At 46.0% G+C, this 21292-nt stretch overlaps 1 long non-coding RNA gene across 4 annotated transcripts in view; it reads left to right on the forward strand.

The window, feature by feature from the left end:
- Window positions 1-12101: 12101 nt before the first annotated feature.
- The window catches only part of LOC102473202 (uncharacterized), a 24078-nt gene continuing 14887 nt past the window's right edge, over window positions 12102-21292 (forward strand). For all 4 annotated transcript variants that reach the window (XR_333568.3, XR_003547043.1, XR_003547044.1 and 1 more), the window contains exons 1-2: window positions 12102-13298; window positions 20167-20268. This is a non-coding gene — a long non-coding RNA (uncharacterized LOC102473202). The remainder of the gene's footprint in view (window positions 13299-20166; window positions 20269-21292) is intronic.

A 21292-nucleotide genomic window follows, 5' to 3' on the forward strand; every position in this document is an offset into this window, starting at 1 on the left:
TTCTTTCTTTCTTTCTTTTTGTTTTTAAGGTTTTTGCCATAGGGAGCCTGTACTTACCAGAGAGACAGACAGAGAGAGGGAAAGTGAGAAAGCATCCCCAAAGGGGTGGCCATGCCACAATCCCTTCTTCTCCAGTCTCCCTTTGGGGTTTTGGGCGCACACACGTACCCGGCATGATTTCCAAGCCTTTAGGTCAGACTCCAACCACAGTGGGTCATGTGGGAGTCCAGTGCCTCAACCACCTCTCCACCTCTGGCCCCAAATTCAAATGTTTTGTCTAATAGTGCATATCCTCCCTTTATATTATATATATAATATATATATTATATATATATTACATAGTAATTATATATTATAACTATTATACATTTAATATTAAATATATATATTTATATGTACACACACATACACATATATATATATATTAGATGTGTTAGAATGTGTGTGCGCTTGTGCTTGGAGAGAGACAAACAGAGAAGGAAAGTGAGGAATCATCCCCAAGGGAATGGCCACACCATGACCCTTCTCATCCATTCTCCTCTCGGGATTTTGGGCACGCATGCACTTGCACTTGGCATGCTTTTTAGGCCACCAGATCTGGAACTTGTACCATGAGGGATCCAGTACCTTAACCACCACAGCATGGTGGCCCCCTAATAGGCTCATTAACACAGTATTTTTTTCCTTTCATTTTTTTAAAGAATTGTTTTATTTAACTTTGTTTATTTAATTTATTTATCTATTTATTTATTTAAATTTGACCAGAGAGAGACAGAATGAGAGAGAGAGAGAGAGAGTGAGAAAGCAAGCTGCCAGGTCTGGGACTCAAACCGCAGTCAGCCATGTGGGAGTCCAACGCCCTTAAACACCACGCTGTCTGCCAGTGCCCCTACCTTCACTTTAGTAATAATACTCTGTTGATGCTGAAAAGCTCAATTATTCTCTTTTTGAGCTGTCTCTCCTCAGCCGTTCACAGACCAGCTCATTGCTGTATGAGTGGACAGATTTGAGGGTGTTTCATGTGATTCATATTCATAATCCCATTCTGCATATTCAGGGTGGAAACACTCAGGGCTAATGTCCTTCCAGATTCTTCTCTTTCCCATAAGGCCTTTGCCCAGCAGCCTGACAACTGCAGAGTCTATGGCTTGTATTTCTGCAGGGCCGGGGGTCTTTCTGACAGTCCCAACGTCACTGACTCAGCGTCTTCAGGACCTCTTAGCTAGATAAGTTAACAGCTTCCCTTCCTCCCATCGCTGGTGCTTCCCCAGTTAAAACTCGATGAGTCAGCCTTGACATCTTCCTCTTCCCCCTCCTTAGCCAAACCACTGACAAGATCTCCCAATGTTACTGCCCAAGACTCTCAGAACTGTCTGCACGTCTTCATCTCTCCCCTAGAGACCCATCGACGGTGGGCCTCTGAAACGGCCCCTCTGCTTCCGTTCCTTTTTTTTTTTTTAAGTTATTTATTAATTTATCTCTTCCATGTAAGAGAGTGAGAAAAGGACAGTCTCCCCCAACAGCATCTCCCTGTACTGTAGTTCCTACCTATCCCAGCCAGCCAGGGTCGTGGACACCCAGGTAGCTGGAGCACACAGGAAGTTCCCAGGCTGGGGGAACCAGCAGTTAGCGTAATGGCTATGTCGCTGGACTCCCACATAGGCGACCGCGGTTCGCGGCCCAGACCCGGTGGCTGAAAACTCACGCCGGGCGCGTGTGCGTGCGTGCCCAAGATTCCAAGAGGAGAATGGAGGAGAAGGGATTGCCGTGTGACCATCCCTCCCTGGGGGGTGATTTCTCACTTTCTGTCTCTATGTCTCTCTCTGTCTGGCGAGTGCACGCGCCCTGTAGCGAAAATCTCTCCAAAAAAAAAAAGAAGTTCCCAGGCTGGGAACCGGGGACCTTCTCACGTGAGTCCAGCTGCATCTCCTCGGCACTACTGTCTGGCCTTGCTTTCTCTCCTTGTCTGGTACACTGCCGGAGTAAACTTTTTTTTTTTTTTTAAATTTTGCCAGAGGATGTATGTGCTTGCAGGAGACAGAGAGAGAGAAAGAATGAGAAAGCACTCCCAAGGGAAATGGCCACACCACAATCCTTCATCCTCCATCTCTCCCTCCTTTCAGGATTTTGGGCACACGCCCAGTGTGTTTCTCAAGCCATCGGGTCTAGAACTTGAAACTACTCAGTCAGCCAAGTGGGATTCAGCCACCCTTATCACCACCGAACTGGCTCGCTGAGCAAGCTTTAAAATGCGAAGTGTAGGCAGCCTTCCCTGGCTGCTAGAACACTTCCCTCCAGTAAGATAAAGGTCAAATGCCTTAGCTCTCGGCCCCGGCCGCCCCTTCCAGCCACATATGGGTTCCAGCCTCTCTCATGCTCTTCCGGCCTCACACACCTGGGCTTCCTCCTTCTGTGAGATGCTGGCACATTCTGTTCCTGGTGCCAGAGACGAAAGTCTGGGGTTTCCAGGCGAATTCATCATACCCTTCAGATCCCAGCTCAACCATCATTTCGTAAGAAAGCTTGGTGTAATGGTTACGTCGCTGGACTCCCACATGGCTGACCATGGATCGAGTCTCAGACCCAGCAGCTTAAAATTCATGCTGGGTGCATGTGTGTGCATGCTCCAAATCCCAAGAGGACACTGGAGCAGAAGGAATTATGGTGTGATCATCCCCCCTGGGGGGAGATTGCTTGCTTTCTGTCTGTCTCTCCGGTGAGTGCATGTGCCCTATAGCAAAAATTTCTCTAGGAAAAAAAAAAGGGGGGGAAGAAAGCTTTCTCTGGCTCCTTACACACAAAACAGGCCCCCATTTGGACCCCTGCCCTGGTGGACTGAAAAACACACCAAGTGTGGATGTGCATGCCCCATCCCAACAGGGTGAAGACGTGTGGAGAGGGATTGCGGCGTGACCACACCCTCTCTCTGTCTTTCTGTCTCTGGGGAGGACACACATCCTCTGGCAATTAAAAACAAAAAGAAGAAAAGAAAGGAAGTTATCAGTGACTTTTCTTCACAGTCCCATGGATCTGGGTTTAGGTCTAGCCCCATCACCCCACGGCCACGTTCTTTGAGCACGTTACCTAACCTCTCCGGGCTCCTCTCATCTCCTCGGACAGTTGGCATGGTCAAATAAGAAAATCTATTTAAAGCTCTTAGCACAGAACCTCACTAAATGTAAAAAAGTAAAGTAATAATTTTCAAAACTGGGTTTTGGGGGAGTTTTTGGGTTATTTTTAAAGAGAGATTTTTGCTATAGGGTACATGCACTCGCTGGAGAGACAGAGAGACAGAAATCAAGAAATCACCAACACCACCACCACCACCCCCCCAAGAGGGATGGCCACACTACAATCCCTTCTCCTCCATTCTCCTCTTGGAATCTTCAGCACACACAAACACACACATACACACACACACACACACACACACACACATGCCCAGCCTGAGCTTTAAGCCTCCAGGTCCAGGACCTGAACCATGGCTGACTATGTGGGAGTCCAATGACAAATCCATTATGCCATCTGCTGGTCCCTGTTTGTTTTACTGACCATGAGAGAACACGAGCACTCAGCAGAGAGCAGAGGGAGAAGGCACCCCAGAGGGACACAATCACACCGCAATCCCTTCTCCTGCATCCTGCTGGAATTCGGGACGTGCACACACACGTGCCCACAGTATTTTCAAGTCGCAGGACCAGAATTCAAACCATAGTCAGTCGTGTGGGATCTGCCTCCCTTAACCGCTAGGCTGTGGAGTGATCCCCAAATTGGGTTTTTAGCAGCGTCATGTTCACAGCGTCCATCTCAGAATCTAGTACTTTCAACACACACTGGGGAATTTATTTCAATTTCCAATCTGCAAGTTGTATTCCATACAACAGATCTCAATTATGGTATACGGATATATTTTAATGTAGAGTATACTATTAATATACTTATGAGTTACTCCTAAGAAGATGCCAGCTTATACCTTAAGTTACAGGAAACAATAGGTAAACAAAATGAACCAGCCGATTTCTTTTAAAAGAAAGAGAGGGAGGGAGAAAGAAGGAAGGGTAGGAAGAGAGATGAGGCCACAGGATTTTTCCACAGAAAGGGAAAAAAGAAAAAAATCTCAAATTGCTCTAAGGAGAAAGGTCAAAAATTCCATAGGCAATAACACAGGATGGCAAGTATAATTTTAGTTCTAATATTACAATAACACGGTTTTCAAAGAACTTCTTTCCTTTTTAATCAAATACTTATGGGAACAAGATCCATTTGGCACAGAGAACCATAAAATAATAGGAGACTAATTAGAAAAATGAAGCATTTCTTTTAGCACTTACAGGTAACATAGATTATTTTTTCTTCTTTTGGCACACACACACACAAAAAAGCTTTTGGGGGCAGCTGGGTGGCATAGTGGTTAAGGCAGCTGAATGTCACAAAGCCGGCTGCATGGTTCATGTTTCAGACCTAGTGGCTTGAAAACCACACTGGGCCCATGTGCATGCCCAAGTTCCTGAGAGGAGAAGGGCCTGTGGCCATCCCCCTAGGGAATGCTTTCTCACCTTCTCTCTTTTTCACTCTGTCTCTCTCTCTCTCTCTCTCTGGTGAGCACACACTCCCTATAGCAAATTTAAAAGAAAAGAAAACTTTTAGCTCTCTTTTGAGTTAGCGATCCATGCTGTTTTTATGAAATCATAATCCAGGGACCAGAAGATGGTATAATGGTTATATCATTGGACATCCACGTAGTCAACTGCAGTTCGAATCCTGAACCTGGCAGCTTAAAAGTCATGGCCAAGTGCATGTGCGTGCGTGCCCCAAATCCCGAGAGGAGAATGGAGGAGAAGGGATTGCGGCGTGGCCATCCCCCCGGGGGATGATTTCTCGCTTTCTGTCTCTCTGTCTCTCTCTGGCGAGTGCACACACCCAATAGCAAACATCTCAACAACAACAAAAAAAAGGGAAATCACAATCCAAATATTCTTGGATAGCAGGACAGCAAACAGACCCTAGCTAAAGAGCCTGTAAAAGTGAAATTCATATTTCTAAGTTCTAGCCTGGTAAACCCGCTTCCTTGCAGACCTTGCCTTGAATAGCAGGTGCCCCAAGTTGGCTGAAAGGACAGCCTCTTCCCTGAGGTCCCCTGCTCCTGTGCTGAGGCACCACAGGCCACGCTCTCCCCGTGTTCCCATCAGACCCATCACAGCCCCGGTCAGTAACCAGAAGAACCTTCTGCAGACACAGGGAAGCTCCTGGGATTCCCGTCGCATTCGTCGTTACAGGGCACTGGATTCTGATGGGGTCAGGAGATGAAGCTAACCCGAAGTGCCTCCTGAATTAGCTCGAGGACATTCAAGATAAGAGCCCGGTGTTTTCAGAAAGAAAATATCTGCACAGCTGGGGCAAGGTCCCCAGAGACTATTTTTTGTTTAAAATAGACGGGGAATTCGTATAAATAGGCAAAACTCTAGACTCACGATAGGGCTTATTGATCACTAGGTAACTGGATATTTCAAGAATCGGCCGCATTTACACAATGCTTTCTTCATCTCTAAAATGGGGGTTAAACCCTTTCACACTGGGTCCTTGGGAGGGCTAAAGGAATCAAAACCGGCCCACCGGCTGTTACTTCTGAATATTCCGTCCAGCTCGCGGAGTCCAACCGTGTCTAATAAGGATGAGCTACATAATTTGGAAGACTCAGAACAAAACAAAAAAGACGGCAGGGGCGCAGGGGCCAGCGGAGTGGCATGCTGGTTAAGGAGGCTCGATCCCGAGTGGCCCGCAACACAGTTCTAGCCTCGGACTGACAGCTTGAAAAACATGCCAGGTATGGTGTGGGCATGCCCCAAATCCCAGGACGAGAATGGAGAAGGGATCATAGTGTGGCCCTCCCCTCTGGGGATGCTTTCTCACTTTCCCTCTCTCTTTCTCTTTGTCTCTCTCTGGTGAGTGCATGTGCCCTATAACAAACTTTAAAAAATAAAAATACTGAATATAGATGAATATAATTTTCTTCCAAAACTATTAAAGGGCCGGCCCGATCATGCCAGACACATGTGTACACATGCACCAAATCTCTCAGCCTAGAGGCCAAGAGAGCCAGACCCCACATGGCTGATTGCAATTAACCCTGGCTCTGGTGGCTTAAAAAATATGCTGGGTGCATGTGAGTGCACGCCCAAAGTCCTGAGGAAAAGGAGAAGTGGAGGAGGAGCTTCGCAGAAAACAACCCACTGGGGTGTTTTCTCCTCTCTGTCTTTCTCTGGCAAGTGCATGTGCCCTTTGGCAATAAAAAAAGTAAATAAATAAGAATTTCAGAATGGCAACTACAGAACATTAAACCAAATACTCCTCTGCACGGGGTTCTAGGTAACTACCCAGAATATACACCTATGAAGCTGGCCTTGTATCGAGTAATCCCACAGTTTGGAGCTGAAACTACGGAGGGGCCACCCACATGGCCAGGTTAAGGCAGTTGGAGCCCATTAAACTCATACACACGAGTATGTGTGTGTGTGTACAAACATGCATAGACATATATGCATGAATATATATGTGTGTATATATATATACATGTGTGTATATATGTGTGTGTGTGTGTATATATATATATATATATATATATATATATATATATATTTCTCAAGCTGTTGGCTGCCATACAGTGCATGCACTTATTGCCAAAGAGAGAAAAGCAGTAAGAGAGGGAAAGTGAGAAATCACCTCCTAGGGGTGATGGCCACACCACAATCCCTTTTCCTCCATTCTCCTCTCTGGATGTTGGGCACGCACACGCACATACATGCCCAGTGTGATTTTCAAGCTACTGGGTCTGGGACCCAAACTGCAGAATCAGCCATGTGGGATCCAGTGCCTTAACCCCCACACTATGGGTTGTTCCCCTCAGATATTTCTTCTGTTTCATTTTTTATAAATTCAATCTAATTCATTAGAGAACTAAAGAAAATGTCACAGTTCTTAAATTGTGTGGTATGGCCTTTATCTCATCCATGTATACAGAATTAAACATATGTTTAAAATATTTTCTCTTAATTGCGCACCTAGCTGTGGTGTGTTTGTCTAATTATCTAGTAAGGAGACAGGAGATTTCTCATTTGCCAGGTGTAGCTTTCAGCACCGTCTGTATTTTATTTTATGGAGAGCAAATATTACTTTGGTAACTAAAGCCTAACAAAGCCGTGTATTTCCAGGTCAGGAGTTCTCGGCATGTGGGGCCCAGGACAGCAACATCAGCCTCACTGAGAAGCTGGTATGAGTGCAGATTCTCAGGCCCCTCTGCAGCTAAACTGCCCGACTGAAGCTCTGTGGGTGGGTCCCCTCCAGGTAACTCTGGTACTTGCTAGAGCTTGAAAACCTTTGCCACTGGCAGGTGGCATGGTGGTTAGGGTGCTGGACCCCACATGGCCAATGGTGGTTCAAGTTCTGGACCTGGTGGCTTGCTTTTTCACTTTTCCTCATTCCCTTGCTTTGTCCCTCTCTGGTCAAATCAAAAATAAACAAAAAGGGACCAGCAGGTGGCATGGTGGTTAAGGCACTGGACACTCCCACATGGCCACCCACGGTTCAAATACTGGACTTGGTGGCTTGTTTCTCACTTTCCCACTCTCTTTCTCTGGTCAAATGAAAATAAAATGAATGAATAAATAAAATTAAATAAAAAATAATTTCTTAAAAAAAATAAACAAAGTGAAATAAAATAATTTTTAAAAAAAGGAAAAGGAAAGCCCTGCTCCGTGTCAGGGAGGGTCGGGAAGAAGAATCCCCAGCCCGCTCTACAATGTCTTCCCAGTGATTTCAGAAAGGCCACCACTCTCATCCCCTGTGCTAATGACACTCACCTTAAATCCAAGTGCTACAGAAAGAAGTTAACCCAAGAGTCTGAAACCCAAGGGACAAAGGAATCAGTGAAGATCCACAAGGATGAGGGATTCTAGCAAGTCCACGCGGACTCAGAGTCATCGTTTTCTTTTTTTTTTTTTTTTTTGGAGAGATTTTCACTGTAGGGCGCGTGTGCTCGCCAGACAGACAGAGAGAGACATAGACAGAAAGCGAGAAATCACCCCCAAGAGGGGATGGTCACGCCGCAATCCCTTCTCCTCCATTCTCCTCTCGGGATCTTGGGCACGCACACACACGCACCTGGCATGAGTTTTAAGCCACCGGGTCCGGGACACGAACCGCGGTTGACTACGTGGGAGTCCAGCGACATAGCCGTTATGCCAACTGCTGGCTCCCAGAGTCATCGTTTTCTTAACTGTTGCTGCCACGTGGGGAAAGTGGACCTTACCGTGCCTGACTCTCTTCCTTTTCAAGAAAATGTCTGAGTCCATAGGTGAATCTGCATCATTCCGAAAATGTTTCCGTACTCCGTGACCCAAGCACAGATGTTTACAAATGGAATTTGGCCTCTCGGGTCACCAGTCTGCAGCCTTAAGCTGTGAGGTGAGCATCCTAACCTACCCCCTACTCAACGACTGGACACACTCTCCAACACTGTTAAATAACAATAATGATAACAATAACAATACAGGCTGAGCATCGCTGACCTAAACATTCAAAACACAAAATGCAGGCTGGCCAGTGGGGTGTCGGTGAAGGGAGCTGGATCCCACAGGGCCGATGAAGTGGTTTGGCCGCTTGAAAACCACGCAGACATTCGTGTCCATGTGCTTAAAAATTCCAAGAGGAGGATGGAGGAGAAAGGATTGCAGTGTGGCCCTCCCCCCCGGGATGATTTCTCAATTTTCCTTTCTCTGTTTCCCTCCGGCAAGGACAAATGTCCTATAGCCAAAAACTAGAAAAAATAAGGGAAAGAAATCCAAAATTCTCCAAAACCTGAAACTTTCTGAGCATGATGTCACGAGTAAAAATTCCACCCAGGACCTCATGTGGTAGCTCAGAGTCAAACACTGCAAAACAAAGCTATTGGATAAAATTACCTTTCAGGCTATTCATCGAAACTGTATAAGAGGGGCCAGCAGGTGGTGTGGTGGTTAAGGTGTTGGACTCCCATGTGGCTGACCATGGTTCAAGTCCCAGACATGGTGGCTTGCTTTCTCACTTTCCCTCTCTCCCTGGTGAAATTTTAATAATAATAAAGTGAAGAATACAATGAAATAAAATTATTTTTTTAACAAAAATGTATGTGAAACATAAATGAATTCACATTTAGACTTGGGTCCCACTCCCAGGATCATGCATATGATCAAAATACGTATAAGAATATGTATACGATTACGACTCAAAAAAGAAAAAGAATCCCAAATCCAAAACACTTCTGGTCCCAAGCATTTGGGGTAAGAGACAGTCAGCCTGTATAAATAGTGACTATCCTTTCTCGATGGTATTGTACATTCATCTTTTTTCATTTCTTCCTTTTGTCACCTCTCAGCCAGGTACCATTATCAACCTCTTTGACAGATCAGAACACGAAAGCTTCCACGCCCTAACTAGCCGGCTCGAGTTCACACAGCTAGTAAGCCATCATAGACAAGACTCTATCTTAGGGCTGGCGAATCTAAAATTGACGGTCTTCACGACCACACTGGCTGGGGACAGCACTGACCAGTCCTCCTGACTTGTCGGCTCTCTCCAGCTCCCTTCCACAGCAGCCCTGTGTCTGCCAATCAGCCCTCGCTGGGCCTTCACAATGTCCCTCACAGCGCAGCACCTTTCCGGCCATACCCGACACCCCGACTGCCGGGTGTGTGTTTGATTGCTATTGCGGTGCTGTACACAGGCCCAGAAGGGGACAAGATGCCACTTGCGTCCTCAAAGACCACCAAGGTCCACCAGTGAGCAGGTAGGTCATTGCTCAGAAATCTTGCTAATGGACCAGCAGGTGGCATGGTGGCTAAAGTACTGGACTCCACATGGTTCAAGTCCAGGCCTCGGCCCTGGTGCCTTGAGGATCACGCCAGGCACATGTGCATGTGTGCCAAAAGTCCCAGGAGGAGAAGGGATTGCGTGTGGCCAGCCCGCCTGGGGGGCAGTTTCCCATTTTCTCTCTCAGTGTCTCTGTCTCTCTTTGGCAAGCACATGAGCCTTTTTTTTTAGGCAAAAACCTAAAAAAAAAAAAAAAAAAAAAAAAAAAAAGTTTGCTAGTTGGTTGTTAACAACCACCTGAAAAAGCTGACCTGTCTGGGTGAAGAGACACGAAGACATTTTCCTGTCTGCTCCGTACCCTGGGAGGCTCTGGGACTTTCCCAGTTTTCTGCACATCCCCGTTCAGAAGCGAGAAGCTAAAAACTACAGCTAAAATTAGATTTGTTCTGGGGCCGGCAGGTGGCGTGGTGGTTAAAGGTGCTAGACACGGCAGACTGCAGTTCAAGAGACCTGGTGGCTCGCTTTCTCACTTTCCCCCTCTCTCTGCCTCTCTCTGATCAAACTGGAAAATAACAATAATAAATAAAGCTAAATAAAATAATTGCTTAAAAGGAATTAGATTTGTTAGTGTTTTGGCAGATACGGGATATCTTCACTGTCTCTTAATATACTTTTACCCTTCTTAGTGTCCCCAGAATATATAACTGTAAAAATAAGAGTCCAGGGGCTAGCAGGTGGTTTGTTGGATAAGGCACTGGATTTCTACACGGCTAGCTGTGGTTCAAATCCCAGACCCTGCGACTTGAAAATCACACAAGTGCCCAAGTGTGCATGCCCAAAATCCCAAGAGGGGTATGGAGGAGAGGAGATTGCAGCATGGCCATGCCCTCTGGGGGGCGATTCCTCGTTTTCTCTTTCTCTATCTCACTCCAAGGACTGCATGTGCCCTATGCAAAAGCCTAAAAAGAACAAAAAAGAGTTGAACTTATTTCTAAAAAAAAAAAAAAAAAAAAAGAGCAGAACTTATCTCTCAAGAAGGAATACAGTGGAAAGGTTGGGAATCTGGCTGACACTTCACCCACAAGGGCTGTTATTACTGTTATTACTGGGTGCCTAGTTTTGGACGAATTCTTCTCTACTCACAAAGAACAGCAGCTATTCACTATTTCCAATATGGGCTTGTTCTGGGTCAAGCAGGGACATGGTTAAGGGGACTGAATCCCACATAGACAAGAGCACGGTTCAAGCCTCAGACCTGGTAGCTTGAGGTACACGTGTGAGCATGCCCGAAATCCTGAAAAAGGAGGAGAAACCGAAGAGATTTCTCTCTGTTTCTCACTTTCTCTCTATTTCTTTCTAGTGAGCACATGTGCCCTCTGGCAAATTAAGTGTGTGTGTGTATATATATATATATATATGTATATGTATAAATATATATGCATATATAGATAGCTTTATTCCTCCAAAACCAAGTTTTTATATCCTTTTCATAAGATATTTTTCTACAAGGAAACACCATTTTTGTGTAACTGTGAAGGCGGGTTTTTTTTTTTGGTGTCAAGTCTAACTTCTAAACACTGAGGTTCCTTATCCTTTATTATTATTACTATTTATTTTCATTATTTATTTGTTTGATTGTATTTATTATTTTAATTTTGCTATAGGATATGGACTCACCAAAGAGAGGCAGAGAGAGTGGAAAAGTGAGAAAGCAAGTCGCCAGGTCCAGGCCTCGAACTATACTCGGCCATGTGGGAGTTCAGCACCCTAACCACTCTGCCACCTGCTGACCCCCAAACACAGTTTTCTAAAGTGTGGGAACACTATCCAGGTAATGGGTTTATGGGCAAGCTGGTCAGTTTTAAGTTATTAACAAACACACAAGGACCAGCAGTTGGCATAATGGCTATGTCACTGGACTCCCATGTAGTCGACCGCGGATCGAGTCCCAGACCCGGTGGCTTAAACTCACCTCAGGTGTGTGTGCGTGCCCAAGATCCCGAGAGGAGAATGGAGGAGAAGGGATTGTGGCGTGGTCTGTTTCTGGCGAGCGCATGGGCCCGATAGCAAAAACCTCTCTGAAAAACAAACAAACAAACAAACAAACAAAAAAAACACGGAAGCCAATTCCTCAAAATATTGGGTCCTTGGGAAAGTTGCGACGTATTTTTGTTTTTCTATGCAAAAATGCATCATGGCTTTCCCAAGGACCGAACAGAAGCAACAGAAAGACTTGAAGCACAATCAGTTTACTTGCAGCTACATTGTTTAATTCGTGCTAATTACAGTGCCTATGGGGGATCGATCTAAACATTCATAGTTCATAAGGACCAGCGTGCGCAGTGAGCCTGCTCTCCCTGCACCCCCAAGGTGGCCTGGAATGGATTATTACTAGGCCCATTTCACAAAGGCGCTAAGCAGAGGTTGAATTTGCTCAGGATTTCCCATTTACCCAACCACTGAGCCGTCGACCTTCATTCCGAATGATTCCGTGAAATCCCGGTAGCTTTCAGTCACGGCCAACTCCTGGAAATGTCCACAGAAGTCGACTCTTCCACATTCCCAGCTTCTTCAAAGCATCACCTAACTATCCGCATTGCTGCGTGAGCCGCAGGAAGCAAGACCGCCAGCCTTGGCATGGGCCTTCGGATTCTCATGTCTTCTCGTCTTCGCTTTCCTTCATGGAGAGGGGCCGGGTTGTCACCTGGACCCCAGTAACGAGATGGAGATCGTAGAGAAAAATCGCCACCCGCTCTCTGAGTGAGTCTGCCCCCTGGCACTCAGCAGCCCAACGTCTCCAAGCCTGGTCGGTGCTATTTCTTCGTCGTCGTCCTCGATCTCCTTCGCCATGTTCTGCATTACCATCTGCTAAACATATTCCGACGTGCTGTTTGTTTTAGTTCCTGGTGCCAAGACCTTGACATGTCCCTTTGCCCCCCACCTCAGGAATTTCCCAAATAAATCACGAAATGGAGGACGATTGATGTGAGGCGCCAACGCCAGGATCCAGAAGCAAGTAGCCTAGGTAAACATCTGCGTCTCTGCCGTTCCCTTCCCATCCCGCTGCCATCCGTTCTCCTCGCAGGAAACACTCGGCACTTAATAAAGGCACCTCATTAAACGCTGATTTACGCTTGACTCAGCTGTTCCCTGGGTTCTCCTGGCCCCAGCACGCTGGTGCTCACTCATTCGTTCTCCCCTGAAAGGATTCCCCTCTCGCCTCTTTAAAAACCACCGCTTTCCTTTCATTTTGGAAGCCTTTCTCCCCAGGGCTGAGTGTGTGGCCCGAGGCTCGCCTGCTCCCTCCCCTCCCGAGAAGCAGATCAAAAGCAGGGCCAGCCGGCCTCGCCTCTGTCCTGCTCTGCTGCAGCCAGCGCTGCCCCGACCCCCAGACCACGAGCGCCCGAACTCAGGCTGTGTGTGTGGAAACATGTCTGGTGTTTAAGAATTTCAAGGTAAACAATTCTTTGACAAACAATCTTTAAATGGGCCTTCGGGGAATGGTGAGAATGACTGTACATTTTTGAGCTTGGCATATGATTTTCTTTTCCCTCCTTCTTTAAATGAACATTTAAAAAGCCCTCTCTGCGATTGTATGGTAAGCACTATAATTAGCACGACTTAAACAATGTAGCCATAACTAAACCAGATTATCTATCTGCACTTAATCTAGTGAGAACAAAGAAATCCATTCAATTTGCCCTGAAATCCGGTTTAATACATAAACATGAAGGGGAAAGTCAACATTCTCGGTAACTTTTACACAATCATATGATTTTAAAAGTACAATATGCCAGAGAACGGCAAGTGCCTTTAAAAAAAAAAAAAGCCATAAACTCACACTTGCCACTAGTGTTTCTCACTTAGGGGCCTTGCTAAGTCAGGAGGACGCCATTCAAGCTGCTCTGGTGAAAGGTATTTAGCGGAAATTGCTTTGTACACCCCAGCTGTTTGTATATTCAGACACCGTCCCACCGGCAATACCCTCTACACCGGTTTCTTGAATCAAGATAGAAATATCAACCCATGTTCAGTAAAAGTACAGTGTGCCATTCAAAATGCCGAACTTGTAATAGCAGATAATGTTAGAAGCAAAATCAGGAGTCATCCTGGCTCTTGAGGGAATTTGTAACAAGACTGGAAAAAAGCTAGCCTGTTCAAAAGACAGACTTCTCACTTCCCCCATCCCTTTCTGTCGCGTTGCTTCGAGAAAGCCAAGTATAAATGTATATTTTTTAACTCTTCAATGGTCTAAAACATAGTCATGGGGTACAATCCAGACTTTAGGTTTGTTTATTATAATTGTTTAATATCCAGTGATACATTGGAGCTTTCAATGCAACCTCTGCGTACTGTTTAATGCTATTAATTATATTCTCGTTCTGCCTGCTATAAGCTGCCCCTATCGGCAGAGATTCAAGGAAGATTTGAAAGAGCGTATTTATCAAAGGAGGAAAAAAAGGAAGAAAATAAAGACAGCACTAGGAGCATATTGGATATATAAACTGTTCTTCCTGAAAAGATAAATGATTTGGTAATGAATAGATCCTTTAGGCCATAAAAAATCCATTTATTTTCTTTTGAATTTGAATAGAAGAGATTTGCATTTTTCCTGTGCAGTTACACTTAAATTAAAATGCAGAGCATGAGGCTAGCATACAATCAAACTAAATAATAACTGGGGCGTCCTGTATTATTCATAAAAACAAAATTAATAGTTTGGGGAAGAGAAGCATTCTGGTAGGAAAAAAAAAAGTACATTGACACCGAACACCTACTACGAGAGGAGAAAACGCCAGTTTACAGGCCCTAGGTACTGGTAGGGGAATTAGCGTTTATCCTTCGTTATTCAGACAGGAGGTAAGTGACAGCAGCGTGTTTATCTAAAACGTCTGCTTTTCTGATAGCCAACCGTTCAGAACATTCCTGTGTGTCTTGATGCCCAATTATATAGAGTCGCCAGTATTTTTTTTTTTTTTTATGAGCAGCTTAGAATCAAGATTTTTTTTTTCCCTCCAAAAAAATACATATTTGCAAGTCCACGTCTTTTGGGAGCTGGTCGGACAGGCATGGTGGCCTCCGGAGAGACGCTGCTCTGTGGCCCGCCCCGCCCCCGCCCCGCAGGCCTGGAGAAAGTACTTCCAGATCTTTGGTTGCCATCAACCTGCAGTAGAGAGTTTGCCGAGAGACGGGTCTCTCTAGAGAGTTCCTGCCCGTCTTGTGAAGACAAAGCACCAAGTACAGTCTAGCGAGGAAGCTCCCGGGGCTGCCAGGTCTTCAAAATCGGGGAAAGAAAGCCAGAACGTTTCTTTGAGTGGAGGGAATCAACTAAGATAAGATCTCCAATGTACACGTTCCAAATTTTAAATGAGAAAGGTGTGACAAGATCAAAATGCCTACAGGGGCCAGGCAGGTGGCAGAAGCCAGGTGGGCCGTGGTGCTGCTGGTCAAAGGGGTGGGGCAGACAGACCCTGCTCCCCCTCAGCCCTCTTCCACGGGAGGCCTGGCCAGCCACGCAGCGTGGCCAGAGCTGGCATGAATAGACCGTGACGGGAGGGAACTGCAGCCCTGGTCCACCGTCCACTAGTTTACTGCCTCTGCTTGCGGAGAACCGGAACACCCAGAAAACGGTTCTTTAAAGCACGTGCTGTCACCGCGATGACCTAGCAAGGCCCGCGTGGCTCTGGCTGGCTGGGTACTCCAACTGACAAGACGTGCTTTACAGCTTCCCTTGGCCATAGGTCATGTACTCAACTGTAGATAGCAGTTACCTTTTTTCTTTCCTTTTTCCCTTTTTTGAGAGATTTTTGCTGTAGGATGCGTGCTCTCACCAGAGAGACAGCAAATGAGAAATCATCCCCAGGGAGGATGGCCACACCGCAATCCCTTCTCCATACTCCTCTTGGGATTTTGGGCATGCACACATGCCCTGTGAGGGTGTTTTTTTTTTTTTTTCTTGGAGAGGTTTTTGCTATAGGGTGCGTGTGCTCACCAGAAAGACAGAGAGAGGGAGAGAGACAGAAAGCGAGAAATCACCCCACCCCCCGGGGGGGGATGTCCATGCAATTCCTTCTCTTCCATTCTCCTCTCAGGATCTTGGGCAAGCACACGTGCCCGGCATGAGTTTAAGCCACCGGGTCGACTACATGGGAGTCCAGTGACATAGCCATTACACCAACTGCTGGTCCCCCTGCGTGAGTTTTAAGCTGCCAGGTTCAGGACTCGAACCACAGTGAACTATGTGAAGGAGTCCATGACACCATCTGCTGATCCCAGATATTAGGTATTTTAAATCAACTATTATGTGCTAGAAACTGGGCATTGCATAAAAGGCTGCCATCTGGAGGAAAACCTACCATGAGAAACACACTCTTTACACATATGCGTCGGTGATTCCAAGAATTCGAAAGGGAGACATTTGAAAGGTGGTATTTTCTCCTAAATTAGCAGTCCTTTATTGTGCATTAAGTAGTTAAATCTTTTTTTTTTTTTTGAGAGGTTTTTCGCTATTGGGCGCATGTGCTCGCCAGACAGACAGAGAGAGACATAGAGACAGAAAGTGAGAAATCACCCCCCAGGGGGGATGGTCACGCCGCAATCCCTTTTCCTCCATTCTCCTCTCAGGATCTTGGGCACGCACGCACACGCGCCCGGTGTGAGTTCTAAGCCATCGGGTCCAGGACACGAACCGCGGTCAACTACGTAACTGCTGGTTCCCAGTAGTTAAATCTTTGAGGCCAGCAGGTGACATGGTAGTTAAGGCGCTGGACTCCCACATGGTCTACCACGTTTCAAGGTCCAGACTCCACGGTTTGCAAAACACACCAGATGTGTGTGAGTGTGTGCCCAAAATCCTGAGAATGGAAGAGAAGGGATTGGGGGAGGGGTGACTTCTCACTTCTCCCTACCCCCCTCTCTCTCCAAGGGCACACATGCTCTAGAGCAAAAACTTTAAAAAATATTAATAATTGGGACCAGCAGTTGACGTAATGGCTATGTCACTGGATTTCCATGTAGTCGACTGCGGTTCAAGTCCCTGACCCAGTGGTTTACACTCATGCCGGGCGCGTGTGTGTGTCCAAGATCCCAAGAGGAGAATGGAGGAGAAGGGATTGTGGCGTGGCCAGCCCCGGTGATTTCTCGCTCTCTTTCTCTCTGTCTCCTTCTTTCTGGCGAGTGCACAGCCCTATAGCAAAAACCTCTCCCCCCCGCCCCCCAAAAAAGTAATTAAATCTTTAATAAGTTCATAGCTTCTTAAAGGGACTCATTAAAGATCCTCCAAAAACTGAGGGAAAAGATGAAGATTTTTTTCTCATTGCTGTTTATATTACTGTGTTGAACCTAAATTTTACCTCCATGCTACTCAAAACACTGGTTAATTTCCCGAAAGGGATATTCACATTTACCTTTTGGCATTATGTGGAAGAAACAAAATTAATTGATTTGGAGTGTTGCAGGCATTTTTTTCTCCTCTGAAGTGACCCACTCTCACAATAGAACTGATCTTTTTTTCCTTGAATACATTAAAGCGGAGATCAAGAGTAGTCTCATAAATGGTTTTAAAATTGCAAATGTCAGAAGAAGCTATTTCTTGCACATCTGGGATAAGGGTAATTTAATCTACCCTTTCTAGAAGGCAGTTTGGCAAAATGGAATTAGATATGTGACATGGGGCCAGCAGGTGTTGTGGCCCTTAAGGTGGATGGACTCCCGCCTGGCTGACTGTGTTGTTCGAGTCCCAGACCTGGTGGCTTGAAAAACATGATGGTCAGGAGCTGGCAGGTGACATGGTGGTTAAGGGCACTGGACGCCCACATGAACATGGTTTGAGTCCTCGACCAAACAGCTTGCTTTCTCACTTTCTCTCTCTCCCTCTCTGGTCAAAATAAAATAATTAATAAAGTTAAATGGAATAATTCTTTTTAAGAAAAGAAAAACATGCTGGTTACGTGGGCATGCGTGCCCAAACTCCCCAGAGGAGAATGGAGGATTGCAGTGTGGCCGACCCCTACCCCTCTCTGTCTCTCTCTGGTGTGCAGACATGCCCTAGAGCAAAAGCTCAAACTAAGTACAATAAAACAATAAATATCTAATAAAGGATGCTTTGATGCAGATAGCTCACCTGTAGGAACTTACTGTAAGCAGAGCATTTCTCAGACGTGGAAGGCTGGGAACACCAGGCTGTTTGTATAAGGCCCAATTTGGAATAATTATAAATTACACACAATCCAAATGTCCCTTCAAAGCGGTCAGAGGGTTACATAAACTATGGCATAACCACATAATGGAATATTTTCAGCCATTAACAAAGACAATGTGTTTATTATTGCAGAAAGAAGTCTGAGATTGCCCAGAACAAGTGCAGTACAGGCGTGTTTGTGTGAAGTGACTTCGTGTGTGAGAAAAGTCTCAAATGATTTTCACCACGATCTTGAGAGTGCTTTTTTCTGTGTGGTAGATTCAGGTTTTGGTTTGTTTTTATTGCTGGAGGGTGTGTGCACTCCCAGAAAGACCAAGAGGGGAAGGGAGAAAGCACCCTGTATGGGGCGTGGTCACACCGCAATCCCTTTCCCCCATTTCTCTGTCCCCTTGAGACTTGGGGCATGCACACACATGTACTAGCGTGTGTTGCCAGCTACCGGGACTGGGATTTGAACTGCACAGTCACTGCGTGGAATCCAGCTCACTTAAACCACAGGCCCTGTACTTTTCTCTAAAGCTGGACACAAGTGGCAGCGATATAACAACATTTCTCTGCTGAAGAAGTAGGAATTTTTTAAAATTCATTTATTTTAATTTGACCAGTGAGAGAGACAGAGAAAGAGAGAAGGAAAGTGAGAAAGCAAGTCACCAGGTCCGGGACTTAAACCATCATCAGTCATGTGGGAATGTCCAGCACCTTAATCACCATGCCACCTGCTGGTCCCCGAAGTAGGAATGTATTAAGCAGAGAAACCAGCAGGAGAAAGAATAAGGAAAAACCAAAAACCATACCTAAGAAAAATGAGAACATTACTTTCTCAATTAAGTAACAGCTATGACTTCGGCTTCGGTAATGGCCTGGTTGCGGCTTCCTGAGGTTAGACTATCTCTCACTTACTAGAAACAGACGCCACATGGTACAAGGTAGGTTTGCCCTCTGCACCCTCTTCCCTTCCCCGCCCCCAGCCACCCAGCACTGCCCAGAAGGGGGCGTGGCTGAAAGAGCCTTCCACACTGTTGGTCACTGCACTAGCTCCAAACTGCACCTGTTCCTCCTAGCTCTAGCTGCTGCTCACCAGGTCGTCTGCAATTTGTCACCCGGCTTTGAAGCCAGGTCTACACGCGACCGCAAAAATCAGTTGAAGGATGAATAAGTTGGCCATTCGCAAGTCTTGCCTCCTGGGATTCCTTTTTTTTTTTTTTTCTTTTAGGTTTTGCTATAAGGTGTGTCTCTTTTCAGAGACAGAGACAGATAGAGAGAGGAAAGTGAGAAATCACCTCCCAGGGGAGAGGGAGATGGCCACGCCGCAAGCCCTTCTCCTCCACTCTCCTCTCTGGATTTTGGACATGCACGCACACATGCCTGATTTTCAAGTCACTGGGTCTGATTTGAACCACACAGTCAGCCTTGTGGAATCCATGCCACCTGCTGGCCTCCTGGCTTCCAACGGGCACCACGCAGGAAATCCCATTCGGATTCGGGTGAATATATCCCGTGTTTGCTGTGGACACGGCAGTATCTAGTGTGTCCCTGACTCTGTTCAGGAACACATTACAACAATACAAACTGCTGTGATCGAATCGGCGTAGGAAATGCTGGGTTAGAGAACATGAAACTGTTTTCTTCCGCACAGAACTTAGCGCCATCCACATGCAAACACAGGCTGTAGACTTTCCACAGGACAGATTGCATTTCCTGAATTTTTGGATCATGGAAGTAGTCCCTCCCCCCAAAACAACTAAGTTTTTCAAAGGATAATAATATATGAGTCATTCTTACTTTTAAAAAAATACCGCAGCTAACCACTATCATGGTGGTTGGGATGGGCTAGATCCCCACATGGTCAACCGTGCAGTTCAAGTCCCAGACCCGGCAGCTTGACTAGACATGCCAGGTACATGTGTGTGCATGCCCCAAATCCTGAGAGAAAATGGACAAGAAGGGACTGCAGCGTGGCCATCTCCCCAGAAGTGCTTTCCCACTCTGCTGCCCTCTCTCTGTCTTTGAGCACACGTGCCCTACAGCAAGCATAAACAAGAAAATGATTACCTTTAAAAATTTTTATCACTCTATTTCCTACTATTCACAGCTATTCTTTCATTTATTCCACCATCCGCTAGGCCCATGATGTGCAAAGATTTTTGCATAAGGGACGATTCAGAAAAAAATGAAAGCGCTCATAAAGATCCAGTCATTCAAAGTGAAACAGCTTTGTGCATCAGGTGAGGCATATTTGTATGACTTAATTTACCCACCTTGACGGATTTGAGGGTGATGGTTAGGAGTGAGAAAATGTCTAAGCCGTAATAAGGACGTTCTTAGTTCAGGCAGGCGTAACGGATCACCGTCGATGGGATGGCTTGAATAACAGACATTTCCCACAGCTCTGGAGCTGGGAGTCAAGTTCCGAGTGCAGAATGGTTGGGTTCTCGGGAGGACCCTCCTGCGGACTGCACTGCAGACGACTGAGCTCTCCTTTATCCTCAGGTGGCGAAAGCAGGCAAGCTGGTCTCTGGCCCCTTCTTACCATGGCCCTAGTCCCATCCATGAGTGCTCCACTCTCATGACCCGTTACCTCCCAGGCCCCACTTCCCAATGCCATCCCATTGAGGGCTGAATTTCAATGCATGGATTTTGGGGACACACAAATATTCAGAGTACACAACAGTGCCCGATAAATGCCATCCAAACCTACCTATTCCTGTTACAGTAACTTTATGGGCTAGGTCCTATTATCACCTTTGTTTTACAGAAACTGAAGGCCCAGATAGTTGAGGAAGGTCCACAAAGTCACACAGTACTTAGCAGTGGGATAAAGACTAGAATTCAGACCTGGGACCAGCAGTCGGTGTAATGGCTAAGTCGCTGGACTCCCATGTAGTCAACCGCCATTTGAGTCCCGGATCTGGTGGCTTAAACTTATGCCAGGCGCTCACACGTGCATGCCCAAGATCCTGAGAATAGAATGGAAAAGAAGGGATTGCATTGTGGCCATCCTCCCTGGGGGGTGATTTCTCGCTTTCTGTCTTTCTGTCTCTCTCCGTCTTTCCGGCGAGTGCATGCACCGTACAGCAAAAATCTCTCCAAAAAAATAAATAAATAAATAAATAAATAAAATAAAAATAAGATCTTCCAAACTAGGAGCTCAAATTCTAAACCAGAAAAACAATTTTTCAAAATATTTTGCCAGAGGGAACCAGCAGTTAGCGTAATGGCTATGTCGCTGGACTCCCACGTAGTCGACCG

This window comes from Tupaia chinensis, unplaced genomic scaffold (assembly GCF_000334495.1).
Source record: "Tupaia chinensis unplaced genomic scaffold, TupChi_1.0 Scaffold000066_1, whole genome shotgun sequence".
NCBI lineage: Eukaryota > Metazoa > Chordata > Mammalia > Scandentia > Tupaiidae > Tupaia > Tupaia belangeri.